Source organism: Mesocricetus auratus, unplaced genomic scaffold, assembly GCF_017639785.1.
Source record: "Mesocricetus auratus isolate SY011 unplaced genomic scaffold, BCM_Maur_2.0 Super-Scaffold_100004, whole genome shotgun sequence".
Classification (NCBI taxonomy): Eukaryota; Metazoa; Chordata; class Mammalia; order Rodentia; family Cricetidae; genus Mesocricetus; species Mesocricetus auratus.
Window position 1 is genome coordinate 53,491,079 of NW_024429189.1, and position 15,833 is coordinate 53,506,911.

Below are 15,833 nucleotides of genomic sequence, written 5' to 3' on the forward strand. Positions count from 1 at the left end.
ACCAAGGTCTGCTGAGAAATGTTCCTTTTGTACACTGTGGGAATATATGTTGTTATGATTGGTTTAATAAACTAGCTGACTGGCCAATGGCTGAACAGGATGAAGTTAGGTGGGAAAGCCACACTGAGAATGATGGGGTGAGGAAGGGTGGAGTCGGACATGCTACTCAGCCACAGAGGGGAACAAGATGTGCTGGAGGACACGTAAAGTCATGAGCCACTTGGCAAAACATAGATTAACAGAAATGGTTTAAATGTAAAAGCTAGTTAGTAATAAGCCTGAACATTTACAATTAATATAGGCCTCTGTGTGGTAACTTGGAAGTTTGCTAAGACGGGAAAACTCCACCTACACAGGTTGGCTCCTCTTGTCTCAAGTATACCCTTGTGTATTGTTTCTTCATGTAATCACCTTTTGAGGACACCCATGTCCCTTTGGGATATCTACCCTAACTGCCCCCACTTTCCAGATGAGGAAGCTCAGGCCTAGATGATTCTGTCATCAGGAAACAGTACAGGAAAGTTTAGGTAGCAGACTTCTGCCCTACCCATGCCTGGGCAAGGGCTGGGTGCTGAACCTGCCACCAAGGAGGCTGAGAACCATTCAGTGGAAACATTCTCAGGGGGTGCCAGACACAGGTGTTTCCTGTGGGCTCTGTAGTTGAAGGGACAGAGTGAGGGAAGGCAGGAGAGTCTTCTCCAGAGAGTGAGACCCAGGAAAAAATGACAGTGACACAAGAACAGCCACTGATCAGGCAGAAAGGGAGGCTTGGAGGTCAAGAAAAATGTGTGAGCAATGAGATCGTCTTTAAATCTGGTAAGTAATGTCTGGGTAACAGTGGGAGAGCTCTATACAGGTCAAAGCAAAGCAGAGTGAATTCAAATGCAGCAGCAGGAGGATGGAATGGACTGCAGGAAGGCTAACAGTTCTATATCCACGGTGAGATCCAAGAGCCTGGATCTTCAAGGTGACCTCCAGGGATATCTCGAAGAGAAACCTATGGCTTTCAGGCTGCCTTGAGGGTATGTAGACCAGACAGACTGTGGCCATTTCAACACCCACCATTTCTAAAGCCCCAGAAATATATTCAGAATACCTCAGTTAACCTCATGAATAATGCACTGTTGTTGACCCATTTTATAGATGAGAGAGAAGAGCAGGTAACTTGCTTGAGTCAGGATTCCCATGACTTTTGATTCTATGACTCCACAGCCCAAACTTGGAATCTCTGAACCATCTGTTCAGAATGCAGGCATCTCAGTGCAAGGTCTTACAGCCCTTCTAAATTCTACTTTCTCACACCGCCGGAGAACTGAAGATGCCCGTCACAGAGATGTACTCATGGCAACTGGGCAAGGGGAGTGGGGATGAATCACAGATGTTTGAGGTAGGGCAGGGGTTGGGCCTGCAGTCCTGCAGCCTTCACTTATAGCCTGAGGCTGCATCCATGACAAACGCTCTGACATGGACTCAGAGAACAAGAAGTTGGCATCCTAGGCTCCACTGGTTAAATTTATCCTGAGAAGGAATGTGAAGGGAACAGGGAGAAAAATCAGAGGGACTTGGTTTTCTTCCAGCACCTGCCTTCCAAGAGGCAATAAGCGTGGTAAGATCATTATCTCACCAGCCACCCACCCTCAAGGAGGCTTGGCAGGGAAGGCTTCTTTCCCTGCTGGGAGGGAGGACTTGCAGAGCTCAGGGAGGAGGGTCTGGGTTGCAGATGGGGCCAGATTCGGCAGAGTCCAGACTGCTCCGGTGGAGCCAGAGGTCACAGAAGCTGTCTGATCTGAGAGGCAGGGGATGGCTCAGGCCACAGGGGCTTCGGGTGTCTTCTTTCTTGGGGCACAGTTGGACCTTACTTCCCTGTCCCTCATACCTAGCTGGTGCTCCACCCCTGGCTCTCGTGTGGAATGTGGATGGACCTGAGGCCTGTTACCTATGCTGAGACGGATCGGTGCAGTGTGCCTTCTGTGTTCTCCCCCCCCCCCACACCCCATCTAATGACTCATTGTTTAGGAACCAGAGGAGATTGATGAGGCAGTTCTAGAGGAGACCGAGTCAAGATGGCAGCAGGCTAGAGCCCAGAATGGCTGCACAAAGCCCTCCCACATCACTGACCCACGATGTTAAACCACTGATGAGAGGACTGTTTGTTACAGCAGCTATCAATACCTATCCTGTCTGTTACAGCCCTCCCCACTGGTTTATCACTGAGAAGACTCAGGCACAGTGAGAAGTGCTTTTCCAAAGGACAAAGAATGAGTTAGAGTCGAGGAGGACTAGGTCAAATGGGTCAGTCCTGGGTATAAGCTCCTAAGAAGGCCCGAGATCCAAATGCTCTTCTTAAACTATCATTTTGTCCCTGAGCAGGTCACTCAACCTCTCTGAGACTTTTACCATTACTGAAAAGATGGGGGTGGGGGAGTGGATATAATGAATTAAGAGATCTAAGCTTCTTATCCTAAGGCCAAGATAAAGAATAATATCTTTATTTGCCTTAACTCTTCTTGCTCCTGGAGATAATAATATTAGTAACAACTGTTGCCAACATCTACTAAATCCTTACTATGTAGTGCATAGTACATGGTCCTCACGGAGTTCTCTGTAATACTGTAGCTGCCGACATAGCCTTGTTTTACACTTACCATGTCACTCCATGCTTACAACCACCAGTGTCATTAAGTACTTGTTGCTTTTCTTACTTTACGGAAGAGAAGGCGGGATCAGAGGGGTTAAGAAGCCTAAGCCATAAAAGGCAATAGTCAGGAGAATAAAACTGGACTCCAAGCCCAGTCTGTACAGCTGCAGAGTCCACACTCTTAGCCAGCACTGTGGTTTGAAGGTGGTTTGTCTCCTCTGAAAAGCATGTTGAAACTGAATCTCTATGGTAAGACTTTAAGAAGTGGAAGGGACAGGACCTTTACGAGGTGATCAGGCCCTCTCCTCATGAATCTCTGCTTCTGTGATTAATGGATAAATGTGTTAAAGACTTATAGCAAGAGTGGATGTTCTGGGCTAAGGAGATGACTCAGCAGTTGGGAGCACTTGCTGCTCCTGCAGAGAACCTAGGTTTGATTCCCAGCACCCACATGGTGGCTCACAACTCTCTGTAACTCAAGTTCTGGGGGAACTGATTTCTTCTTCTGACCTCCAGACACAAGGCACACATATGGTGCATGCACATACATGAGACAGGAGTAAATACAACTTTTCAAAAAAGTGTGACTTGGGATAGTGGCAGATGCCTTTAATGCCAGCATTCTGGAGGCAGAGGAAGGTGTATCTCTGTGAGTTCCAGACTAGACTGGTCTACATAGTTCCAGGACAGCGAGAACTATATAGAGAGACCTTGTCTCAAAACAAAGAGTGGGCATGCTGTAACAGCAGGCCCAGTGTGTGTCTTGAACACTATCTGTCTGTCACTATGTGATGTCTTGTGCTGCCTCAGGACTCTAACAGCAAGAAGACCATCTCCCAGTGGTCTCCACCCTCTACCTTGACTCAGAATAATAAGTCAAAATATACCCCCTTTCTTTGTCCTTACCCAGATATGACATTGTTATTAGGAACATAAAATGGAATAATATAGCCAGCATTCTAGATTGTTCTCCTGCTCCCTGATTTCTCTTAGGTCCTGACTTAGGGCAGAACTGTTAGTTCTGTAGTTAGGAGGGTTTATTGCATTTGCTGGTGTCTGGACACCTGATGTCACTGACTAGGACTAGCACAGGAAAGCCACTCAGAGTGGGAAGGGACCCCTTCATCTGAAAAGGGAAAGGCTGACCTCTGTATAACCCCATTCTGATCCCTCTGGTTTTAAATTTCTTGGCTAGGAAGCAGTGTTGGTGATAAGAACACTGGAGTATAGGCCCTCCTAACATGAGCTACTCTGCTTCCCTCCCACAGCACATGCCTGCTTTCCTGAAAGTCCTGAACATGCTCCGGACAGAGACTTTGGAGCTGTGGCTCATGCTGTCTCCCCTCTCCACCCCGTGAGTGCCTATTTATTCATTAGGACCCAAGCTCAGACAGCCTCTCATTTTTTTCAGTAGTCAACAAATGCTTAGAGCACCTACTGTGGCTGGGCACTGGGCTGGGTACTACTGACACACTGATGAGCTCTATTGTTGTTAGAGGGAGACAAGCATCAATCCATCGCATAGTCCAAAACGGGACATAGAGAAGGGCTGGGAAGCTGAGGAAAACCAGGCTAAGCACAGGGCCGGCGAAGAGTTTGGGCCTAGACTCAACCTCAGGCAAAGCTCTGGGTAACAACACACTGAAACTGGAGGGACAGGTGAGAGGTGGAGGCAGCATTCCTGGCTAAGAGGACAGCAGGCTCTTTCGTTGGGAAGGACGGGTGCTTTCAGAGTTGCCAAGAGTGTGGCTTGACTGGGGAGTAAAGATGGACTGAAGTCACTGTGGCCAGGTCCACTAGCTCTTGCGAGGTCAGCCAACTGTGTCCATCTCTTTCCAATCCCATATTCAGTGACTTTACCCTTGTAGCTTCACCACAGTGGGATAGTCACTCTATGGACAATGGTATCCTATACCCCCCAGAACAGACTTGCCAGTGCAGAGAGCTATAGTTGTGAAATGCTCTTGCCCTGCTGGTCCCGTCTCCCTCAGGACCCAAGCCCACTCTTGTAGAACCTGGATTCTGGTACTTGGTCTCTGGGCTATGAGGCCTATATAACCACCTGTGCTTGTCGAATGGTCTTGTGGTCATAGCAGCAGCAAATGAATTTCTCAGATTCTTAACCCCTCAAAGACTGAGTTTCTCAGTGCCAGCCTCTGGGCATCCTTCTGCTGGCTGGCTTCTCCAGATTCTCCCAACCTGGCAGATGGAACTAGGATGGTGGTAACAACATGCTGTTTTCTCTCTCAAACAGAAAACATTTAGATCCAGCAGCTGGCTAGGTGGGAAGGTAGGTGATACTGGTGGGGGACAAGTTGGGAGAAGAGAGGACATAATGTATGTGGAGCACTTACACAAGCTCAGTCTGGCCTGGAGGCTTCACTCATGACTACCTTTAGTCTCACAACATCTCAGCAAGCAGTATGCTGATGGCCCTAGGTGGCACAGGGACATAGACATGGGGAGGTCCTAGGGTCTGAATCCTTGCTTTGCTACTTCAGCACTTTAGACAATTTTGGGACCCGCCACATTGGTTTCCCTATCTGTAGGGTGGAGACAACAGCATCAGATGGTTAAGGGGATTAACTAGGTATGGGGGAGGAGGGGACTACTTGAGGAGAGTCAGGAGAGGGAGAAGGAAGACACAAATAATACTAAGAATTTTTTAGGCTACAGGTTAACACACTGTTTTATAAGCTTACTTAAAATACATATTTAACATATTAATATGTATGTTAAATGGAGTGTCAATGCTTCCCACAAGAGTCATAGATTATCTGATAACCCCAGTGCCAGGATGAGACACCTCCCTTTGCGTTTCTGGCCAGCGCAGTGCAAGAGACTACTGTTATTGTCCTTGGCATATTCTAGAACATAAGAGTAAGACCCTAGTGCACTTTGAACACAGGACTTGCAAGAATTAAGCTAGAAATGACCTGAAGCCTGAGGACTGGCTCTCATAATATCTGAAGTGCAATATAAGCTGCCAAAGGAAAAAGGCAAGCAATAGTTCTATCAGGATGTAATTCCTATGATCACAACAATGACCAGCATGGCAAGATATCCCTAAAGGTGTAATAGTGGTACTTATATCTTGGTGGTAAGCAACAACTGTCTAATTGGACTTGAGGCTTGCTGAACAGGAAGGAAATCATGGCTCATACTGTAAATTTATCCAATCACCCAGAGCTAATGAGATCATAGATTTCAGAGGAGAACCTACTAACTGTAGGGTCCCTATCCCCAACTGATACATCTACAACACAGCCCTTATATATACACCTAAGGGCTCAGATAACATCATGGAAGAGGGAGAGATTGTAAGAGCCAGAGGACCATGACTCCTGTTGTTAGACAGGGAAGCTATATGAACGAAATCACAACAATATAGTTGTCTAAACAAGACCTGTACAAGGACAACATCAGTTGACATGCCAGTGCCAGTGAGGGAGATTTTACAAGGCCTCATCCCTAGACGAAGTGTTACAGGTAGTCAATGGCTGCTGAGAGAGGGTGAATCAATTCTCTTCAGGAGTTTATTCCCTGATGTCGTTCAATTCTAAGTGGTCATCCCTAACCACATATATGCATGAGTGACATGAAGTTGATTCAGTAGGTTGTACGTGTGTTTGTGTGTAGCCTGTTTTTTGTTTATTTTCTTTTGTTTGTTTTTGAGATGGAGTCTCACTATGTAGCCTGGCTGACCTGTGTAGACTAGGATGGTTGTGGCAGTCTTCCCATCTCTGTCTCCTGAATGTTGAGATTACAGGGTATATGCCACCACATCTGGACTCTTCTTTGATTTTACAAGCTACAGAAAAGTACAAATACCATTAGGTAAGGGTCATGGTTGAGATCGCAACTCAGCCTGTTCAGATGCAGCCTGTTCAAATCCTCTAAGATAGAAACCTCAGAGGAGGCAGGGGGCTTGTTAACTAGGTGTCTCCAACAGCACCTCAGCTGTTGAGGAAAGCACCCCACACCTGTGACCTGATGCTGCTGAAGTATCAGGGAGACAGCTGGAGCAGCTTCCGGTACTGAGCTGAGAAGAGGAGGAGAGGAAATAGGGCTGGAGATGTCAGGGATGAGAGGCATCACTACCAGGCCAACCTAGAAAGGCGACTGATGCTGGACACAAGCAGGAAGCCACTGTGTGGTACTCCTCTCTAGCCTCTAGAGTAGTGAGAATAAGTCTGCAAAGGACTGAATATTAAACCATTATGTTCCTAAAACTATTCAAATAAAGCAATTCATTTATTTTCTTTTCTCATGTTAGTGGTTCTCAACCTGTGGGTTGCCACTTCTTTGGGGGCGGGGGCATTGAACGTAGCATACCAGATATTTACATTATGATTCATAGCAACAGCAAAATTACAGTTATGAAGTAGCAATACAATAATTTTATGGTTTGGGAGGTCACCACAACATGAGGAACTGTATTAAAGGGTTGCAGCATTAGGAAGGTTGAGAACCACTGACTAGAGCCAAGTCTCTGCTCTTTGGGGTCTGCTGCCTTCCCTCTGGTTTCTGGAGGTGTGGCTGATGGGAGGAACTGGCTGGGGAGTCAGGCAAGCAGGAGGAGAAGGTGGGTATTTACTCTGCCTACTGCTTCCCAGCCCCATCTCGGTTTTGCTAGTCGCTGTGTCTGTTTGTGACTGCTGCTTCTGCCAGGGATACCGGTTTAAATCTAGGCACCTATACCTCCCACAGTGACTGCAAGTCCAGGGTTGCAGTGGCCCTCTGTGTTCCTCCCATGTTAGTTCCATGGGTGTGCATTTCTTTCCAAGCCCTCGCTCAATGTGCCTTCTTACTGAGACCTTCACAGAGATACCTGTTCTGTGACCAGACAGAACATCCCCAACCCTGGACCAAATTGAGCCATTTTGAGGCCTGACAGCACTGAGATGCTTCACACATGGTCCCTTGTGCCATTAGCAGGAACAGATAAAGGATGAGTAAGTATAAACGTCAATTGCTGTAATAAATCATTTGTCAGATGTGCGTCTGTGGGGCAGGGCTGAAGCCCCATCCCAGTGTGACAAGGCTATAAATAACAGTGCACACTTCAGCAGTCCAGCTTCCAAAACCCCTCCCTGGCCTCCAACCCTCGACACCTAGGTGTGTTAATTTAGGCTGTCATAAAGAGTTTAAAAAGACCTCACAGCCCATTTCACAGAAAAGGAAACAGGCCCACAGAGGGGATGAGACTTGCTCTACAAGTGTCCCTGATTTCAATTCATACCCTGGGCTCTAGCTACTTCATATTTATTTCATGATGATGATGATGATGACAACTGTTATTGAGACAGAGTCTCACTATGTAGCCTACCCTGGTTGGCCTGGAGCTCACTATGTAAACCAAGATAACTTCTAGGTCATAGAGTTCTGCATGCCTCTGTATTCTAAGTGCAAGGTTTAAAGGCAGACTGGTTGCTCTTTTTGACTTCTGTAGACCAGCCTGGCCTCAAACTCAATATTCAGCTGAGAATGACCTTGAACTTAGGATCTTCCTGCCTCTACCTCCCAAATGATTACAGGTGTACACTACCAACATCTGGTTTTACTCTGTGTTGGGAGTCAGAAACCAGGGTTTTGTATATACTAAGCAAACAGTCTACAATCAAGTTACATCCCCAGTTTCATCTTAATTATTCTTAGCTTAATTATTCTTAGTCATCCCTCAGTAGTCCCAAGAAGTTGATTCTAGGAGCCTTGTAGACACCAAGACTTGTTTTATATGAGGCTCAAATGCCTTATATAAAATGGCATAGTATTAGTCTATACACTTTGCACATTGCCCTGCATGGGTCAGACCCTCCCTGGATAACTTGTAATGCCTAACAAAGTATATATTCTGTGCAAATAGTGACTGTGCTGTATTGTTGAGGGAAAAAGGAAGGAAACAAAACCCACTCCTCTTTGGGGCAGGTATAACTGCTTCTTCAAACACCTTTGAGCTCTGTTAGAGGCATCCACAGATGTAGAATGCACAGCTAAGGAGAGCTGCCTGGATTTTTATGTATAAACAGTTTTGCTATTTGGGTTGACGTTTATCCTTCTCTTGATCACAGGACCTGCCTCATCCCACTCTCTGTCAGTCACGAAGCTCAGCATGGGACAGAACCAGAAGCTGAAAGAGACCTTCAAAGCCATCCCCTCATTATCCACAAGAGGTTCCACTCTCGAGGCCTGAATTCTCCTGTGCAAGGAAGCATGCGGCCAAATTTAGCTTTGAGTAGTGCCAGCCATTACAAGGGCTTCCCCATGCTGAGCTGACATTCAATAATGTTTGCTGAATGGAGAAGGGTTTTTTATCACGGCGCACAGATCCCTTGGAAGCACTCGTATCTGTTTAGAAATGATTTTTCCTCCCATAGAGTAGTGGAAACTCCTTCCTAAACCAGGACCAAAAACTGTTAAACCAGCAGGAAAAACAGCAACAAGCATGCAGGATCCGGGTTGACTTGGGAGGGGAAATTTGAGCCTGGGATTTGGGTTTCTCTGTGAAGGAGGTGCTGTTCTCAGCAAAGCTTTGCCTGCTGGGAAGTAATTTTGCCAGCTGATATACACTCTTACAGTTGATTCTGTACCGATAGGAAAATATCGCCTGGCAGTCTCTTTGCATCTGGGACGGGGGCCACACCGTAGAGCCTGCTGGGACTCCTCCCCGAGAGACAGGCCCAATGCCAAGTTTGTTTATTTAGAGTCTACGGACCTGATAAACTGCAAGAACAGCCATTTAAAAAGTTGTCTGTTGTTGATTTTTAAAAACATATTACTAGCTGGCTGTGGTGGTACACACCTGTCACGCCAGCATCAGGAGAGTAGGAGGGTTACTGTGAGTTAGCAGCTAGCCTGGCTTGCATAGTGAGCTGCAGACCAGTCTGGGCCACATGGGGAAGCAGGGGCTGGGGGGGAACAACCTTAACAGTCCTACTAGCTTACTTGTAGCTGCAAGTGCTGGCTGTGGGGCTAGGCTGCCAGCCCTTGATGCCCTCTCTGGCACTGTATAAGGCATGTGGCCTTGTCTAGGTAAATGAGAACCTCTGAATCCAGAGTTTCTCAGAGATGAAGAGATAACCCCCTTGGCTACTTGGTCAGCACTCAACAAATTTCAGATGGTATTTTCTATTAATAACACTGGTTTCTGTGCTGACAGGCTGGACAAGGGGACAAGGATGTTAAAGAGGGCTACGTGCACCTGGGACCAGTGGTTCCCCACTGACATGGCAAGAAGGTGAGGCAGAAAAAGGCCCATGGGGGCGTACAAACACACCCCCCTGGAGGAGGCCTTCCCAAACCATGGCTTTCTGTGAAAATGATGGGAGTGGCTGCCTTCACAACATACTCTGGGGCTTTTGAAGGGAGGAGGGGAAATCCAGATTGTAGGGAGTGATGAACGCCAGAGCCCACTTCAGCTCTGTCTCTGTCAGTTGGCCTAGGAGCTTGGTGATCTGCATGCTGTGAAATGGAAGGGGAGCCGAGCCAAACCCTGAGCCTCATGAAAGCTGCTGTGGGTGCGTTTCCAACATGGAACGCCTGCTGGAAACACCTAGCACACGAGGAATATCTAGCAGATGAACCAAGAGAGGAAATCCAAACCACACTGCCTTTTAGTAGCAATGCTGTCTTAGGAAGTCTCAGAGGGGAACCGAGAAATCAGACATCATTAAAAGTGCGTCTGTTTCCCCTCGGGCTGTCAGCACTGGGTATATCTATATATCTCTTAGGCTGCTTCATGTATGTGTTGTTAGGCAAGTCCCACAATGGTTGAAGGTGTGCTAGAAGAAAGGAACACAGACCAGGCCTCTGGCTTTGAGCTTTGATGAAGTCAGGTCATTTCTGGCAAGTTTCAAAACCTTTCTGGTTGGGAGGGTGTGGTGCTTTGTCAATGAGGTCAAAGCACAGGTGTGAAAGGGCTTCACAGATTGCACATTAAGAACTTTTTAAAAAAGGTTTATTATTTTTATATGCATTGGGGTTTGGTCTGCATGGATGTGTTAGGGTGCCAGATGTCCTGGAACTGGAGTTACAGACAGTTGTGAGCAGCCATGTGGGTAATGGGACTTGAACCCGGGTCCTTTGGAAGAGGAGCCAGTGCTCTTAACCACTGAACCATCTCTCTAGATGAGGACCAGAGGTGTTTTTGAGGTCTTCAAAGACATGGAGTTTTAGGTTGCATATGTATAAATGTATAACCCCCCAGAAAGACATTCTCCCTCTCCCCACCATGATCTAGGATGCTAACTTCCACTGAGGGGAACAATATGAGAGAAAGGAGCCCTCATCACTACTCTGTGTAAGTCGTATATTTGTGGACAAGTGTCTTTTGGAGGCAGGCTAGGGACCGAACCCAGGGCCTTGTACATGCTAGGAAAGTGCTCTACCATTAAGCTACATCCCTAGCCTAAAAAAGCATCTTTTAAGAAAACTTACATTTGTAGATAAAATAGTCTCTAAGAACAAAAAAGAAACCACCTGCAAAATTACTAGTGCCTGTGAGTACACATCCTTTTGTGGAGCAATGGTTCACACTTTCATCAGGGGCACAAAGGGTTTAGAGACCTCCACAAGGTAGCAGAAGGACTTGGGCTGGATCTCATATGTGCCCCTTGGTCCAAGCTTCTCCCTGCCTGGTGGGCTGCTTCGTCTCCTTTCTGGCTGCTGGTGGGGCTTCATTTTCCTCACATGCCCATGTCTCTATAGCTCCAGCCCCTTCCCGCAGGCCCTGTGATTTCCCTACGTCCTGCCCACACTTTCAAAGCAGCCCCTTTATTAAAATCTCCTTGAATTACCTAATTTGAGTCTGTCATTTGCTTCCTGCTGAGGCCCTGATAGATATGGTGTTATAAAATCTGTCATTAATTCATCAATGCCTACACACACACACACACACACACACACACAGACTTGCTTTCACTTGGCCTAAAATATTTAATCGCTAACAAACATATGCATGTTCCCACAAACTCACCATGCTCACATATTCACATATAACAATTGGCCCAGTTTAAAATCCTGCGTTGAATTGAGGTGAACTGAGGGTATACCTGAGTTAACAGATCCCACCCCAGTCATGTGTCTAAGCTACAGGATGCTACCTCCTACCTCTGGGGGCGGGGTGTCTTTCATCTGTATACTGTTGAGCCACTAGTTCTTATTTTTAGATACGGCTACACTTTGTCCACCACAAATCCAGACAACCCCAGCAACTGCACTCTCAATATGCTTGGAAAAAAATCTTCAAAAATTAAGTTAAAAGATCTTTAGAATATCTAACCATGCAGAATAGACAGACCTAGGTGTAAAAACAAAACATTCTCTCAACTGAATTGCAGGTGGAGAAAGAAGAAAAGCCTTTAGAGATCACACAAAACTTAATTAGATGGTGAGAACCAAGTCCATTAGGGTCAGAATTGAAGGGAGATGCACCCTGAGGCTCCTTTTCCAGTAACTGGATCTGACTCATGCAAACAGGCCACCTTGTGAAGCATCCTTTGTTTGGGGCTGTGTCTTAGGAAAGCAGATGCCAGGAATTTGGACAGAATGACCTCTAAGGCTGCACTAAGATGCTCTCGTGATCTTAGACAAACCATTGCCCCTTCAGAGCTTCTGTTTCCTCTCAGTAGAGGGACAGCTTTGTCTAGATGTGGCCACGGGATCTTTAACACCTAGACAATCTCAAAATCGATGATTCTGCAGGCAGAGAGCTGCAGAAAGCGGGGAGGTGGAGGCATGGAAATGAGCCGCAGAAGTAATTAGTGATGGAAGTGCAGGTCTCTAAGCTGCCCCTGGGTATCAGACGCACAGCTTAAAGCAAGGCCAATCTTGTCTGAATAATTCCACTCTCCAGAGCAAATGGCAACAATAGAGTGGTGAGAAATCTGGCTTCTGTTGGAGGGAGAGACAGATGAACTTGTTTGGGAGGCAAAAGGCCAGGCTGTGGATTGTGCTGCTGGCATCTGCTAGTATTTTCACTCCCAGGGAACTCAGGTTCTTTGTTTTTCAGCAGGGTAGAAAGTAACCACCTATGCATACTTTACTGAGGATTAATGTGTGACTGTCCCTAGATTTCCTGGTTATGGGAGATATCATTCGAGAATATTTATTCACATCCATGTCCCCTAATGCACTAGATGTGTGACACTGGCTGTGAGTGAACTCAGGGAGCCTGCCTTTTCTCATTAGGACAGTGGAGGGATTGAAGCATCTACCTCCTAGGATGAGTAAGGAATAATTAGACAAGATACAGAATGCTATGCACATGGGGCAATGAGTGTCAGTCCTACTGCTAAGTAGCCCTGTGAGATTTAAACAACAGCACAAAATCACCATGTCATGGAAACCACAGTGAGTGCCCTCATCTCTTACCTGAGCATTCAGAAAGGTGATTTTGTGGCTTCCCCAACACAGTTTGGCCTTGAGTTTCTGTCTATCCACCACTGTAGGAGAGTGGTGGTGGGGACCCGGGTGGAGGGATGTGACAGAACTTAGGCAGAGGGCCCTACTTGGCATGGGTGCCAGATGTCTCCTCATGGCAGTTTCCTTGGGGCTCTCTGACAGTTTTACCCAGAGTCCAACTGGGCAGTTTTGCCTGCCTTGTACTTCTGCCTCTGCTACAAGAGTAAGTTACTTAAGTTCCTCAGAGGAGCTGGCACCTCTCAGGTAGCTCCCCTAGATCCTGACTATAACACTGGCAGAGCCTTTGGAGATACTCTTTCCAGTCTTGTCCAAGTAAACAATCTAAGCTAATTTATTCATTTTGAGACAGTGACTCATATAGCCCAGGCTGACCTTGAACTCCCTATGTAGCCAAGGATGACCATGAACTGATCCTCCTGCTTCTACCTCCTGAGTGCTGAGGTTACAAGCAAGTGCCGCCATTCCTTGTTTCAGGTTTGCTGTGGTTTCTTGAGCTGGGGCTGGAAACCCAGGCTTTATGCATGTTAGGCACACACTCTACCAACTGAGTTACATCCATATCCTCAACCAAAGCTTATTTTGAACTAAGTGTATCTCCTGTGCCTAGACAGGGCACAAGTTACTGCATAGTCAACTGGAGATATAGACTCCAAAGAAGTTCTTTCTCAAATGAAGGGCACTGTTCTAAACTGCATGATACCAGCAGTTGGGGTGTTCATAGCAGACATGTTCTTCACAGCAGTAATGGTCTTCAGAGGCATTTCTGTCAAAGGAGTCATTTGGAGTACAGAAGAATTTCTAATGGCCAAAGGGGAGTTTATAGTATGAAAACTTGTATTTCAGAATGAGAATTTTATTAAAATATATTACTATTTTTAAGCTGCCATACAAATATCCTTTGTATTGATCTAGTGTGATGAACTGACTGAATAAATATGCCAATTTCTTCCAGTGAGCCAAACAGTATTTTTAACCTACTTTAAAATATGTGTTGTTTCCTATGGTTTTTAAAACTCTGGAGTTGATTATGAAAGCAATTTCAATTTTTAAAAAGTCTTCTTTCCAGAGAACATACATATATATTTTAAACTATCAAATGTAAAGCTTAATGGGATGGACCATTATTCTTTAAAGTTGCAAAGTAAGGTGAAAAAGAAAGTGGATTATTGTAATGGTTAATCTTGCTTGTCAATTTGATTCGATTTAAAACACCTGGGACACTAACTTATGAGCATGTATTTGAGGATGTTTCCAAAGAGATCTAACTGAGGAGTGAAGACCACCCCTGAATGTGGACAGTACCATAGGCTGGAGTACCCACCAAGTAAAAGGGAGAAAGCAGTGGAACCAGCCTTCACCTCTTTCTGCTTCCTGACTGAGGATGCCATGTGACCTGTCACCTCACTCTCCTTCTTGTCGTTATGGATTATGCCTTCAAACCATGAGTCAAAGTAAATCCTTCCTCAAGTGCTTTTGTTGGGTATTTTGTCACAGAAGTTAGAAAGGTAATTAATGCAAAAAAAATGGTACCAGGAGCAGGGTCACTGCTGTGATAAATATAATCCCATGGATTCACAGGCCTTTGGAGCTAGTTTGCTAGAGGAATGTAAAGAGCTTGGTGCTGCAGACTGGAGAGGCCCTAGAATGACATAAGAAGAGAGTAGCAGGCCACTACTACAGTGTAAGACGGCAGCAAATACAGTAGAAAAGCATAAAGTGTGCAGTATGATGAGAAAGGACTACAGCAAGTTTAAAGCAGATGTAGAGGAAGTAGCTATAGTTGTTGAAGAAATCAGTGTCCCTCTGGGACAATAGGAAAAGTACTCCGAGGGCAAGACCTCACTCACACAAAGCTTGTGAAAACATAAATTCAAACAACCAGAGCTAGAGGACAGGTATTCCCCACTCCAAATGGCCACGGAGGAAAGTGTTTTCCTGGGGTCTGCCTCAAAGGCACACAAAGGCTGCTAAGGGGGTTGTCTCAGGGGGTCATGCTACACCTTGATCTGGCAACACAACTTGGCAGCATTTTCCACGTGGCACTGGTTTTGCAGGCATGGAGGACACAGAAGTGAGGGAGTCACAGTGGCTGGCCCCAGAGTTCTAGAAGCTACTGAAGCCAGGCAGTATGTAGGTGGCATTAAGAGACCACTGCATGAGGCTGAGAAGGTGAAGCCCAAGGTACAAATGGAGACCCCAGGATATTGGAGATGCTAGTCATGGGGAGTGCTGTCCAAGAAGAACAGCAGGCATGGAGTAGAGCTGGCTCAAGAGAGTCTGTGTGCACAGCAGGCACCAGAACCAGAGCACTGCAGCAAGCCAAGAGAGCTGCAGCCCAGACAACGCCACCAAGAGCCCCAGATCCCAGACAGGGAACTACAGGATTTGGTGTTGGCCCTGCTGTGATCCAGTCGTGCCTTGGCTGAGTCTTTGCTTGCTTCATTCCCATTCCTTCTTTTTTGGAATGAGAATGTTTCCTCCATGATATTGTATACGAGACGTATATGACTTGTAGGCTTGGCTTTTATAGGGCTCATAGATAAGAGATTTCCTAAATCTCATAAAGAGACTGTATTTACACTTCTGAATTTTTAGATTCAGATAGAGGAGACTTGTAGAGCTGAACTAAATGTATTTGGCATTATAAAATGAACATAAGATTTTAAGGATCAGGATGGAATGCAATGATTTAAAAATGATATGCTTGGGTGTCAAGCTGATAAAATGAAGACTTGCGATAGTTAATCTTGATTATCAACTTGGCAGGGCTTAG

General features: G+C 46.0%; 1 protein-coding gene and 1 long non-coding RNA gene across 4 annotated transcripts in view; one reads left to right on the top strand and one right to left on the bottom strand.

Annotated features, from left to right (window-relative positions):
* Positions 1–15,833, bottom strand: part of P2rx3 (purinergic receptor P2X 3) — a 39,158-nt gene that overhangs the window by 8,131 nt on the left and 15,194 nt on the right. The window lies entirely within an intron of this gene.
* Positions 3,906–9,384, top strand: LOC121140416. The gene is made up of 2 exons (XR_005877248.1): positions 3,906–3,992; positions 8,710–9,384. It is a non-coding gene; the product is annotated as an uncharacterized LOC121140416 (long non-coding RNA).